General features: G+C 44.0%; 1 protein-coding gene across 4 annotated transcripts in view; it reads right to left on the reverse strand.

The window, feature by feature from the left end:
• Clnk (cytokine dependent hematopoietic cell linker) overlaps window positions 1-14,318 on the reverse strand; it is a 192,898-nt gene that overhangs the window by 147,794 nt on the left and 30,786 nt on the right. Inside the window, exon 1 of one of the 4 annotated variants that reach the window (XM_048784192.1) lies at window positions 8,963-9,153. The exons of the other annotated variants lie outside the window; for them this stretch is intronic. The gene's annotated coding sequence lies outside the window, so the exon portion shown is untranslated. Of the gene's footprint in view, window positions 1-8,962; window positions 9,154-14,318 lie in introns of those variants that run through there. 4 annotated transcript variants of the gene reach the window in all.

Consider the following 14,318-nt stretch of genomic DNA (forward strand, 5'->3'; position numbering starts at 1 on the left):
AGACCTCCTTCCATTCAGAATTATTTCTGAGTTGACCTTGAGCTTTAAAAAATTCACCACATCCAAATATTCGTAGACATGGATGAGAGGGGGAAAGATATTATTCCTGGTTTATGGAGACACAATATGTGTACCTCTTTATGGGGCAGAGTATGATCATCTGATACATGTATATGGTGTGCAATGTTCAAATCAGAGTGCCTAATACATCTCCTTCAGCCCTCATCATTTCTGTTTATGGGGAATTCTCGTGCTCTTCTGATGGGAAAGGTTTCAAATTACACAGAGATTTTTCAGATCTGATCTATAGGTAAGGAGGAAGTGAAATCCAGGCTTGTGAAACTTAAAAGGAAGCGTTCGTGTATTCTACAATTATTTATTGAGGATCTACTATGTGCTGGGCACATTCCAGATACTAGGAATTAGAGGCCATGGAGCGAGTCCCCTGTGCTCACAGCCAGTGCTCCCTGGTGCTGTAAATGGCCACGTGGAGAGAGATTAAATACAGCTTTGCATGTAAGAGAGGTAAGTAGAGAGTCGCTGGCACACAGAGGGAGGTATTTTCCAAGCCAGCCCACTTAGCTTCCTACGGAGCCAGCTCGTCTCAGCGTCCCCCCAAGAATTCACCCCAGCCTCAGGGCCAGCATGACAGCAGGGATGAAGGAAGCAGGTCTTCCAGCTGAGGAGCGCCCCTGGCCCCAGTCTGTGGGTCTTTCTCCAGGGACCTCAGGATCTGCTCAGGCTGAACAACTCTAACATGCTCTTGTCTTGACTCTCACCCGGGAGCAGGTGTGTCTTAGCGGAGAGGAAAGTCTCATTGTGTTTTCTACCTTCACCTTCTATAGGGATCAGGACCTTCACTTCCCTTTCTCTCCCCGGTTAGCCTCAGAAATAACAAGCAAGCCTGGCTTTCCTTGTCAAAGACAGGTGACACCACGGCACCAGCCATCTGTCAGTCCCACTTGTGGAACCCAGATTTACAGCAGGGCACTTGGCACAAAAGATATCATATCAGAGTTGGCTTTGCCATGGTGGAGCTGGAAAGTGCTCTTGAGGGTCTCAAGAGAAGACTGCACCTCATCTTCAGGACCCATGGTCAGGGTGGGACTAGGCAGGAAGAGACAGTCAGGTGGAGTGCTAAGGAGGTGCAAAGGGACCCCATCCCTCAGGGAGTCCACTTGGAGAGGCTGTCTCTTTTCATGCATTTATCCAATAAGGAAGAATGCCACTGTACTGAGTGTCAGGTGCCAAAGCACACGTAATTGCAAATGTCATCCTGGCTGCTGAAATTGCCTGACTGTGAACCAGGCTCAAAAACTCAGGCCAAAGAGCCAGAATATGTTCATGATTTATTTTGGATCAGAAATATATGCTTCCATTTCAACAGCAGAGTTCCCACAGACTTCACAGACCCTGATCTGGGGCTCCTGGGGACACTCCTCAGGTAGGAGAAGAGTCGTGTCAAAGGGTGCACAGCACAGCTGATGTTCCAAGAGCAGCATCCCTGACTTCAGTATCCACTTTGGGCAAACCATTTTGGTCTGGAGGTGATGGTCCCAGTGATCATATTTGGTTAGCTCATTAAGTACTTAGTTTGTGGGTTGAAAAAATTTTATAAAGATAATGGATTTGATGGATAAAAACCTTAGTGGTTTTTTGAATAAGCAGAAAACTAGAATTAAGGAAACAAGGATATATGTGGAAGCATGCTAAAGATTTCTAAAGAGTGTGTATATTAGATCTGATGTTAAAGCCAGGGTGTCAGCTTTTGAGCTTGAAGCCTGACTGGATCCTCAGTGAATGTGTTAGGAGGCAAAGGCGAGTTGTACAAATGGATTGGGTTTTGGTGCGGATCTTAATCCGAAAATAATTAATACCCTTATGGAATCATAAGCAGTTTAAACAATTGAAAATGTGTAACTCAACAAATCGCGTTGTCTTGTTATCCTTGAGAACTCTTGTTATCCACTGGGAATTCACCAATGCAATGCCACCAAACTGTGCTTGCAAAGAAACATTTTATCATAAATATTTCTGCCGCACTTTACCTGATCCAAAAATTAATATTTCATGAAGCAAAAACAATGCTTTACAGTAAGCAATTTTTTTCTTCTCAAACATTTCTCATTTATTCCTGGAATATAAAGCTTATAAAAGTACTAGCTTCTGCTTATTTGAAACTTTAAGAAACATCATTATAATGACAATATACCTGACAAGATATAGGAAATGACCAAAAGCAAACTACAAGGTGCTGAAGAAAATGTGTGCATCTGTCAATCAAGAAGGGAAGATGTAGCTGCAGAGCCCAAACTGGGTCAAGGCTGAAGGATAAGGTCTAAATTAAAGCTTGATGCTTTTTTCTCATTAAAACAGGAAAACAAGAAAAGAAACTCAATATAAAATGCTTCCAACACACATCTGATTCTCTCCACACATATCTAACATACCCAAAATGATAGAGTTGAGGAAGAAAGTAACATTTGTATATTTGGGGAAAGGGCCTGTGTGTGTGTGTGTGTATGTGTGTGTGTGAATTTGTGCACACACTTGCAGGAGCTTTCAGTAAGCATGTTGAAAAGACTTCTGAGATGCAGATATTTATTAATTTGGCTGCAATTCAAAATGATATGTAATTTTCTTCTATTTTCATATCAAAAATTAGAAAGCCACATTTTAGCGATGCTCATACTTAGAAAAAAAATGTATGCTGATTGGATTTCTAATTCTAACCCTGGACAGAGCAATCAGCTAAATTTAATTAAATATAAGACTTAATTTTATTGGATTTCCAATGAGTGGAGGCATTTGAAGTCAAATGGATTATTATTATAGATTTTTTTTTCATGGGAATAGAAAAGGCTGCTTTCTCAGTTTTTCTGTTATTAAGTATGGGAGTATTTTTAGAATGATTTTGCAACTGTCTTGGTAACAAGTAACTCCCCTCAGATTCCTTAAGGCAATATGCATGTCCATCCATTCGTTACTTGAAATGACTTTGAAAACACCCCTAATGCATTGACACAATCCATAGTTTTTGGGTTTATTACTCTTGGAGCATTTTGTTTTCAAAAGCCATTTCCTTCCCTTCTTCCCTTTGCTATCTAATTCTGCAGAAAGGGTCCCTATACTTCCCTGGGAGAATTTTTCTCTACCCTTTTATTTTGTGTTGTAGTAAACTAGACCCCCTCTTTATCCTCTCCTTTCCGCATTCACCTATTTTGTCTTATATTCATTTCTTTCTTTTATCCTACCTTCTTTTTCTTCTTTATCTTCTTCCTTCTTTTCATCTGACCTTCCCTCTCTTTGCTTTTAATACAGAAGCTACTTTACTGTGCAGAGAAAATGAAGCGGTGGCAAGTACATTCACTGTCATCTGGCTGTTTATCATCCAGCTGTAGTCTACCAGTAGATTACAGCATGGTGTACTTGTGATGTTCACCTAGATCTTAATGAAGTGGTTGCTTAATTTGGCTTTAGGACTTACCTCTGCCTCACCCCTGTTTTCATGAGTCTTTTATAAATGATGGCAGAATCCCACTGCCTAAGGGTGTGACCGATAGCCCTAAATCAATCAGAACATTCTCACTGTGACTTAGTGTGTATTAAGTGATTAGCACTTGAGGTGTACTGAAATTGTAGGGAAAGAAAGGCAGAAGAAGATGGGCTAAGACTCAGGGCTAGACTGCTGAAGACCCTACCTGCTCCACAGATAGTAAAAGCCAATGGCAAAGGCAATATAGCAATGCATTCTTTCAATACTATTAATTAAGCACCTGCTGTATGCTGGTTATTTTCTGCATAGCTGTTTCATGATATGAGCCTGGAAGAGGTTTGTGAGAAAATTCTAATCCAAAGAGGAAGTAAGAAAGCCCAGGTGTTCTAATTCAGACTGGATCAAGAGGAGCCTAATTTATGAGAGTAATAATGGTAATAATAATAATTCCATTTACTGTATACCAGAAGCCAAGGTAGCGCATTTTGTTCAATTTAGATAATAAATTGAATAATAGGCAATAATCCAAATGACCCAGATTTTTTCAATACTGAGCGATTCTGTCATTTGGTTCAGGGAGAATTCTTCTGAGCCAAATCTGTCAAGTGAAGAAAACACACAGCATGGATCCCGATGAGATCATCCCTTCCTCTGTGATCTCAAGAACACTTGGAACTTCTGATTTGAGCTTCCTTCAGTGTAATTAACTATTTCTTTGTCCCTTCTTCTACTCAGGATCATGCACCTAGCAAGATGTGAGCGGGCCTTTAACCCCAGCTATGCTGAACTCTCCATGGGTTGTCCAACTTAAGTCTCAGTTTCTCTGGTCTGAAAAATGGGGATACAAGTGCTTGTACTTCCTCGATCATGGGATTTGGATTTTGAAGACCAAATGAGATCATAGAAGTTAAAGTCCCTCATAAACTTTAAATCATCATGCAAGTATAATTGAACAAATAGTTATTGGGCTGTTTCTATGAAGATGCTGAGGATCTGAAATTGGCAAGGAAAGTGTTCAAAAGCAATTTCTATGATTTTTCACATAATCTTAAAATTTTCAGAGGGTCGTCTAAGAAATTTTAAGACACCTCCAAGGCTTTGCTAGATGACTGATAAAAATATATACAAATATGATGAGATTTGCTTTTTGTAAAAATCACCCTAAAATAAAACTTCTCTAGGTCTAAAATCTTAAAAAGAGCAAAAGGTAAAAAACATCTACTGAAGGTATATATGAATATAAAATAAAATCATGATTATAATGCTAACAATAATAATCATAGCCATTATCATGTATTTTGCACTTAATAGTCATTACGACATGTGTTTTTTTTTCATGCTAAATTTCTTCTTTAATCACAGATCTGAAATTTCGTTGTAAAATGAATACATGAAGAATGCATGAAGTACTGAGGGGTTAAATGACTTGCCTGAATTCCTACTCCTAAGTGTCTGAATTCAAACCCAGGCTATCTATTTTTCTGACTGGATGGATGGTGTGGTGGAAAGAATTTGGAAACAGAGGAAGAGGTGGGTGGGAGGAGTGTGAAGATGGCTTCATGAAATGTCCACATAGGTGGAGCTGACCAGGAGATTCCCCAGTCCTGCCCATGTGTGAGGAGGCCTACACATTTGTGGGCTGAAAACATCTGTATATAGTCAGTGCTGAGTCAGACTGGCCCTGGGTGCCTTCCAAGGCATTGGCTACCAGTAGTAGCTCAGGACACTCGGCTCTTGCAGTGACAGCTGTGACTCTGCTTACCAAGTACCTCCCACTAGCAATTTGGGATCCTGAGAGCAAACATGCCAATCATCAGAACTCATGACTCGAATCTGGTTTGAATGAAGTAACAACTCATGTATGTAAAGGCCAGAACGCTAGATAGGAACAACCGCCTGCACTCTATCAGCATGAAATGGAAAGTATGAGTCTGCGAGGGCATGAAAATGCAGGTCCTCAAGGAGTCCACAAAGATTTAACCTTCTCAGCGGCTGTGCTGGGCTGCCAGTCAGCCTCGACTTTATCTCAAACTAAATTCAACAGAGAACCTACCGGGATCAAAGGTTGTGAAACAAATAGATGGTGTTGAATTTTCATATGTGTCCAGACCTTTTGAATCATTTGATTTTGCACGGAAACAGTTGTCATAGTGCCATTTAGGTGTGGCGCTCCATTTGTCAAGCTTAGGTATGAGGGAGGCAGTATTTTGAATAAAATCACCAATAAATCTTTCGAAAACCACACATTTTGCTAATACTTGTGGCACATCTATGAGTCCTAAAATGCTGTTGGTTAGTTGGAAAGAATGTGACAGCAAAAAGAGCCTCAATTGGATGAAAAATGTTTATCCTTGAGATCCATTACACAGCATAGTGAATATGGTGGATAATGTATTGCACATTTCAAAATTATGAATAGAGTTCATTTCAAATATTCTAACCACAAAAAATAAGTTACTTAAGGTGATAGATATGTTAATTATCTTGATTTAATTATTACATCATGCATGAATAAATCATAACATTGCTTTTTACCCCATAAGTTTACACACACACACACACACACACACAACTATTTTGTCAAATAATAATTAAAAATTAAAAAAGAGAAAGTTATGGTATGACCATAACTCTGGATACACCCAGAATGGCATCAGCACCATATAAAAAATAGGATCTTGGGATTGAGGTGGACCTGGATGCCATTCGTCTTATTCTCTGATTTACTGTGTGGCATAGACAAGGTATGGAGTCTCTTCTAAAAAGGAAGAATAAGTATATATATTAAAATCTGAGAAACACTGAGTAATCAATGTCTGACACATATCAAGCCCTCAAATGGCCATCTGCAAATCAAAATTATATGAAGGACATGATTCAAATTAAGCATAATAATTAGGATGATTCTCAAAGTACTCTGTCACTAAAGTAACAACAACAAAGATTACCAAAAAAAAAAAAAAAAAAAAANAAACTGAGAAGCATCAAGCTAAGTATTACAATTCAAAAAATAAAATAACCACGAAAAAAAGCCCTGTGGTAGCTTTTTTCCACTGTTCTTTTTTTCGTGGTTATTTTATTTTTTGAATTGTAATACTTAGCTTGATGCTTCTCAGTTTCAGTGATAACTTGCTTTGCACTGGAAATTTTTTGTTGAGTCTGTTTAAATCTTAAATACGAGTAGATCGAACACATATCTCTCTGTTTAATAATTTAATCCCATTGCACATTCTCTCTTTCCCATGCTTGGAGGGCTAGGCACAGCCTGGAGGGACTCTGCAGAACTCTGACCTTGGCAGAACGTGGCTGTGGGTTGTGGTGGGGATGGGACTGGTTTAAGGTAGTAGTATGCTCTAGATCTAGCTCTTACTTGCCCTGTGACCTTGGCGCAGTGCTGCCCTGCTGCCATTCACCCACCTGCTGAGCATCTGTTCTGTATCCAACATTGTTGTATTACCTCTCAAACTCACAGTACCTCACAAAGTGTACTATGCCAACCAGTTTCAAATTAAAAATCACCAAAGCAGCAAAAAGAAGATCGGAGAGATTCAGCCATTTACCCAAAGCCACGCAAACCACATGCTTGATTCATATCCAGTTTTGATTGATCTCAAAGCCCTTTCTCTTTCCATCTTACCATGCTGTACACTGCCATCGACTTCTTGGAGCCTCAGTTTCAACATCTCTCGACTGATATAATACATGCTGTCCTGCTTCATCAGGTTGTTAAGATCATTAAGTGAGAAAACATGTCCTCAAAGGCTCTGGAGACTGTACAAAGCTATGCAACTGTGGTATATTATGATTCTCTAATGAGATTATTAAAATATTCATACATCTGTGTGTATTAATAAACCCCACAGTAATTGTGGGCATGTTTTAATGAATAAGGTCAGAGTTGATCTGAGGCGAGGAAGGAGAATTAACAGAGAAATAGGCCAATATTTATTATGTATGTACTGTCAAGTACATACTATATTCTATATAATATTTCTTTTAAATATCATATTATCGAGTCTAAATAATTCTCCATGTAAGTCTAATGTGATCTGGTTCCATTACAAAGATGCAGGGATCCAGGAGCAGAGATAAAGAAAGATGCCTGGTCCCAGGGGCAGTTATGACCCTGACTGGCTCGGTCAGGCATTGAATCCTAGTCTTCCAAGACAGGAGTTGGCTGATGGCAAAGTGGGGCCAGAAATGGGCTCTCCAGGGTCGGCCAGATGGTGAAGAAAGTTGCAGCTTTTGGTTTCAGCATGGCTTGTGTATGGAGTCTTCCACAAGGACTGTCTCCGTGGAGAGCGGAAGCAGAAATGCCACCATTAAGATGTCCAGTGTCAAAGACCAACCACTCCAGGACTGAGGTTCAAGAATGAGCTCTATGAAGCCGCACACAAACAGCCCACTACCCCTGTCAATCAGCTTTCGGGGAGAAGCAGTTTAGACTTGGATTCTGGTACTGAATTCATTACTGTCTGGGAAAACTTGAACATGTTGCTTGGACCCCTCAAATTCTTCATCTATGAAGCAGGGGAAATAATAGCGAGCACTCAAAGTCAAGGACAAGGGTAGGTGGGCTCACACACTTGGTATGGCTGGAAGGAGCCATTTTCTCTTAAGCTTCTCAGAGAATTTCTGAAGCTCTGCCATTGCTCTGGTAGGTCTTCAATTAGCCAGACTTACCAATGCCTTCCTGATCTTTGAACTGACACTGGACACCATCATAGGAGCCTCAGGTAAGAGACTATGGTGAAAAACAACTAAGTGGCTATGAAGGAGGGGCAGTCCTGCCGGTAGCATCTTAAATCAGATTGCCTCTGATGACACTCTCCTTTCTCTCTCTCTCACTCCACTTTATTTGTTCTCTCTGAGAAAAACCTGGAGGAGAAGCCTCCTGGCACCAGTGGAGGGCAAGCATTTCATCCCAGCTTTAATCTCACCCTCGAGTCTTCGCCCTGAGAGGGGAAGGATTCTGCCTGATTCCAAAGTGTACATTTCCCACACCAAAGCCCATAGAGAAATGTGTTAACTTAGAAGATAGAAAATGCCTTTCTCTGGGGCTCTGGGAGTCAGCCTCTGCTTTGAGCAACCTCTTTTGACTTGAGGCTGCCTTCCTGGGGTCTGTCCTAATGAAGGTCAGCCCAGAAAGCCTGCAAATCACCTGGTCTTTAGGCTTTAGCAGCACACAGTTGGGGGTCCAAGCTCTGGGAAGAGCAGATTTCAGTCTTTTAATTTTTTTTATAGGTGGGCATCTTGAAGCCTTTCCCTGCAAGATGAAGGGGACCCTAGGGCCCTGGCTAAGGGAGCCATCGTCCTCTTGGGCATTTGATGCTATAGAGGAGGCCCAGGCTCTCATGTTAGGGAAGGCTTTTCTTGTTTGGTGTGGCTCTCTTTCCTTAGGATCATTTATAGCAGGGAGGTGACCGTGAGTTCCCCACGCAGAAGCAGCTGGCCTGTTTGGTTTACCTGAATAGCCTGCAGAGTACCAGGAGCCCAGGATTGCAGTGTCTGTGGCCCATGAGGGGGCCCCGCAGCAGCATAGTGCAGAACCCAGGGAGCTGGGGGTCCGTCAGGGAGGGAGTCCGATTGTTCTTCGTGCTGAGCGGGGTCCTTCTGCAGAAACCTTCTCAATTGTCCGTTTTAGTTTTGATTTCCTGTGAAATGAGGTCACAGACCTGGGGAGGCGTGACCTGTGGACAGGCAGGACTTCCTCTTCTTGAGATGAAGTACCACAAATGAAGGTGTGAGAAGCTGAGGTCTCCCAATCCAAAGCTGTCCTTACAGGGACACAGTGGTGGTTGGCGACTCTTCACAGTCACCAGAATGTCCTGCTGGGCAGCACTCACACCTAACAGCGGGGCTTCCCTGGTTCTTTCAGGTGCAAACTGCATTCATTCACCTTGTGATCTGATGGCTTCCTAAGCTGTCCAAGACGCATGCACCAGACCCCTCAGAGAGAACACAGGGACTGGGAAACGAAGTGCCTGGCTCTTATTCTTGCTGTGTTCATTATTAGCTATGGGTTCATTTATTTCTCAAGTAATTCTCTTGTCTTTGATGGAGAAATAACAATACTTATATTTCAGAGTTATTGTAAGAAATGGACGCAGTCGTGTAAATAAAGTCATGTAGCACTATTTTCATCACAGACTAGGTGCTTAATATACTTTAATTTCTTTCTGCCTGACCTTGATACTTTAAAGAGGGCCTCACCTGTGCCTGTCACCCTCTTCTGGGTACTTGTCAGCTCCATACTTTAGTTTTAGATAAATTGATGTTATGGATGTTGTATTCCAATAGCAAACCCCCACAGTATTTATAGTAAATTAAAAGGCACTTCATTTGTTGGGTAAATAACTCTAGTTTGGTTTTAAAAGACGGTACTGAACTAAGCAGTCCCTGAATGTGAATTATGTGCCAGGTACTGGTGTGTCAAGCAACTTAAGAACATTTCCTTATGAGCTGGCTGAGCAAGTAATCTTATTCCTAGCCATGTGACAAAACATTTTTAATCACATTTTGTAATTTCACTTTTATCAATTAGCTTTTGCTGCACTTGGGGCTTAACACAATAACCATGTCATTAGTTCACCCTTGTGTGGGTCACTCAGTCGGTTTGCTTCATCTAGAGTGAACCCGGACAGAGACCTCTTAAGAGGTGGATGCAGAAGAGTTGATTATCACCTTTATTGACAAATAGTCTAAAAGCTGGAGTTCACGTCTAGTCAGTGTCTGGGCTGTAATGATATTCCAAGTCTTATTTTACCAAGGAAGAATAGAAGATTGTTTGGTAGAGCAAGAAAGTGGCTAGTAGTAGAGGTGATATTGATAGTTTCTTTTCTGGACTATCATGCATGCATCATCTATTATCTATGAACTATTTATTATATATCCAGCATTCCAATACTACTGAAAACACCACTGGGTGAAAGACCTATCTGAGTCCTCATGGAGTTTAGAATCTAGAATGAAATATAAATGAATGAACTTCACATACATCTGGACTACAAGCTGCGGTAAATGCAAGAGTTGGGCCTGCTGGGACAGTCATTCATCAACCAGTTGTTGAGCCCCTCTACCTGCTATTTGCCAGGCCCTCGGCTAGGTGTGGGGATATGGAGTGGAGAAGAAAAATGATGTCCCAAATCCCAAGGAGCTAAGAATCCAGCAAGGTGAGAGGTATTGGACAGGAAACAATGATCAAGAGGTGCGCTCTGGGGTGGGAATCAAGAGGGGCCGGTGCCTGTGGGAGGCTAGTCCATCCTCCACTCAAGGTTCATGAAGGACTTCCCTCTGGGAGGCGACCAGGAAGCTAAAGTCTGTAGGAAGAGCAGGAGATTGTAGAGCAAAAGAGGGGGAAAGAAGGAAAAGAGAGAAGGAAAGGAAGGGAGGGGAGAAAGAAGGAAGGAGATACAGAAAGAGGGAAGGCAGCAGGACAGAGCAGAGGGGGACAGGGGAGGGACAGAGTAGGGTGTCATGGGGCAACACTCAAGGCCAAGGGGGCCGTGTCGGGTGCCTGGGTGGGAGAGGGCGCAGCTCACTGCAGGAGCCTCACTGCAGAGAAGGCAGGGAGAGTGGGAGGCACAGGCCTCAAGCTCCCCACGCCCACGGCCCCCCACTGGCTCCAACTGACCTCTTCCTCTCACTGCTGCTGTCCCTCGTTCCACCGTCAGACAGGCCCCTCGCATTCACCTTCTCTTTGGTGGCCGTTTGTTTTGTGTTGGTTCCTTCCGGAGCTCGAGCCCCTCGCCCCCTCACTCCACCTCCCCCCTGCACAGCCATGGACCTTGAGTCATAGGAGGGTGACCGGGACGATCGGAGGTGTCTGGGTCACGATCGTCCAGGGTGTTTCTGAGAGGCCACCTGGTGGAGCAAGGCAGCTGGCCCTTCTGTGGGCCACGGGAACCACAGCTTCTGTAGGAGGAGCGACGAGGGCTCGGGGCTTCCCTCCTGCAGGGTCCGGTTCTGTGCCCGGCACGTGCCTCACAGCAGCTCCCTGGTTTCCCTGGGCCTCCCCTGAAGTGCCACTGGGGACATGGGGCCACCAGTCACCACTGACGGATGAAGATAGGCTGCATGTGTCGTAGAGGATGTGAGGTGTGTTCAGGGTTGTGAGTGGGTCTGGGCTTGACTTAGTGTCTGTTGTTCTTGCTTTCTGGCCAATTCACTCAGGGCATGAAACTCTAGAGTAGATCAAGTGAAAGAATTATAGGGAGAAGAAGAAAGGAGGAAAGGAGGAGGAGGAGGAGGAGGAGGGGGAGGAGGAGGAGGAGGAGGAGGAGGAGGAGGAGGAGGAGGAGGAGGAGGAGGAGGAGGGAAGGGGAAGGGGAAGACCACTGAACAAGATGTTTAGGGCCAATCGTATTCAGGTAGGTTCACAGTTTGGGGAGTGGCTGGGAAAGAAGGAGGTTGACCCTCCGTGTCCTGTCGGGAGGCTGCAGGGTAAACCCAGTCAGCTTTGGGATTACACTGGTTTAGTTCAGATCCTGCCCAGCTCCACTTACTGAATGAATTTAGGCAAGTTATCAAACGCGACCAATTTTCTCATTTTCTCATCTTTAAAAAGGGTGTAACGCTATCAGCCTCTCAGCATTAGTAAAGGCATGAAATTATAAAATCATCTTGCAAACGCAGGTAGAGGCATACAGCAGCATCCTGGAGCTCATTCAAACAGGAGACATTTGCATTTTTTTTTTCAACTTCTACTGTGAGTTTCATGCACATGAAGAGAAACTGACATTTTAATCTAGACTTTAAAAGTCATTTTATTTTTAACCTTTTAAATTTTGAAGTGATTATAGACTCACCAAAAAAAAAAAAAAGATGAGGAGAAAGCAGAGTCCCCTCAGTGCCCCCTTCCTGGCTCCACCCGGGGAACCGTCTCGAGATAAACATGCTGTGCAGAAGCGGATTCAGTCCTCATACGCTTCCTCTCTGAAGTGAGGCCATGGGCTGGGGGAGCGAATGGCCAGCCTGGCCTGACCGCACCACTTCCCGCTGTGCCTGCTCTTGCAGATTCTTCTCCAATTTTTTTGAACAAGATAAATTCAGGTGTTAAAAGGAATCCCGGCTGGTGCTGGGCGGACATCCCGGTGCCCGGTGGTGTTTGGTTTCCTCTTTTCAGCTGGTAGTGACAGCCAAGTGCAGGCTCCTGTCAGGCAGCTGGTCTCAGGCCGATGTCACGGGCTGGGTTTGGACCCCACAGCACACCCCCGACACAAAGGGAGAGCCGGCAACAGCTCTGGAGGAGGCTGTGTTGTTTGCTTTCTAGATTCCTACTTGAGAGTGCTGTCTCCTACCGTGGGTCCAAACCAATGACACGAGAGCTCCTGAGTGGAGCCTGGCTTAATTGGCGTTAGCATTTCCGACTTATTAAAGTTAAGCACCTGTTTGTCACTGGTGCCTCAGGCATTTGGCCCCTGGGCCCCTGAGAGGGGCTCGGCTCCTCATCTGCATTCCTCTCCTTTAGGAGGCATAGGGGATTCTCCGCACTCTGGGCTGACAGCGTTCTCCTCTTCACGTGTGATGAACATTTTTCCAAGGGGTGTCTCTGCTGGATTTTAGACAGGCTCAACTCAGTGGCTCTGTGACACCAGTGGGACAATTTTTATGACTGCTAAGGAATAGTTTCCTGAGAAAAAGCTCAAAATAGAAACCAGTCAAATGCATCTAGTTGTCTGGGGCACTGTGGGGGTGTTCCATGGGGGCCCGTTATCTCTGGCAGGGATCCTCGGTGTTCCCCAATTCCTGCTCCAACCACCCTGACAGAGGCCTCCCACAGGAAGGAAGAAGGCATCGTGGGTGAAGAGGTCCCTGCGGGAGCACACGTCACAGGGGAGGGGAGATCATTCTGAGCACCACAGGCTTCTGATTTTGCATTTATTTCTGAGACTGGTTTTGTTTCATTCATGTCTGAGTTCTTCAATCACGGAAGGAGAGGAGATGATACAGAAAGAGCCCTTCCCTAAATTCTCTGCCTTGAATTCCTTTGATGTTCCCAATTCTTCATTCGCAGAAAGGATAGGCAGGTTATCAATGAATAAATCTCCATGGATTACAGAGTCATTTCTGACTGCAGAGGGCCTGCTGAGGATAACCCAGCATCCTCTGTGACTGTCATGGGCACTTCACAGACACGTGCAATGGGGCCTCCGTGCTAGGGTCATCCTTGCTGTCACCCACCTGAAAGCAGGATCACAGCCCCTGGTGATAACTCAGTTCACCCCTCCATCCCCTCTCAACATTGGCACCAAGAGGGCTGAAGTACATAAGCAGTTCTGTCCTACTGACACCGTGGGGACAGGTGGTGGCAACGGCTACTGTACCTGAATGCCAGTGACCCACGGAGCAGTGCAGCACCACGAAGGGATGACACAATAGAGAATGGCAGGTATAGGGGTGGGGGTCTTTGTATAAGGTGGTCTGAGATGGAATCTGTGTGAGACAACATTTGAGTTGAGGTCTGAGAGATGAAAAGGACCCAGCCAGGGGTTGCCCTGGAGGAAAGAGACTTCCAGGCCTACTAATCAGTTTTCACTACTGTGAAAAAATACCGGAGGAGATCAACTTAAAGGAGGAAAAATTTATTTCATAGTTTCAGATGTGTCAGTCCACAGTGGGTTGGTCCCATGGTTGTGAGCTTGTGGTGAAGTGGAAGGAACTTTGTAATAGGGAGGATGTGGTCATGAATATTCACCTTATGGCAGCCAGGAAGGACAGAAACAGAGAGAGAGAGAGAGAAGAGGGATAAGATATTGTCCCCAAAAGCATGCTTCCAAGGACCCTCCAATAAAGTTTTACCTCCTACAGTCTCCACCACCGC

Source organism: Marmota marmota, unplaced genomic scaffold (assembly GCF_001458135.2).
Source record: "Marmota marmota marmota unplaced genomic scaffold, marMar, whole genome shotgun sequence".
In the NCBI taxonomy this organism is placed as follows: Eukaryota; Metazoa; Chordata; class Mammalia; order Rodentia; family Sciuridae; genus Marmota; species Marmota marmota.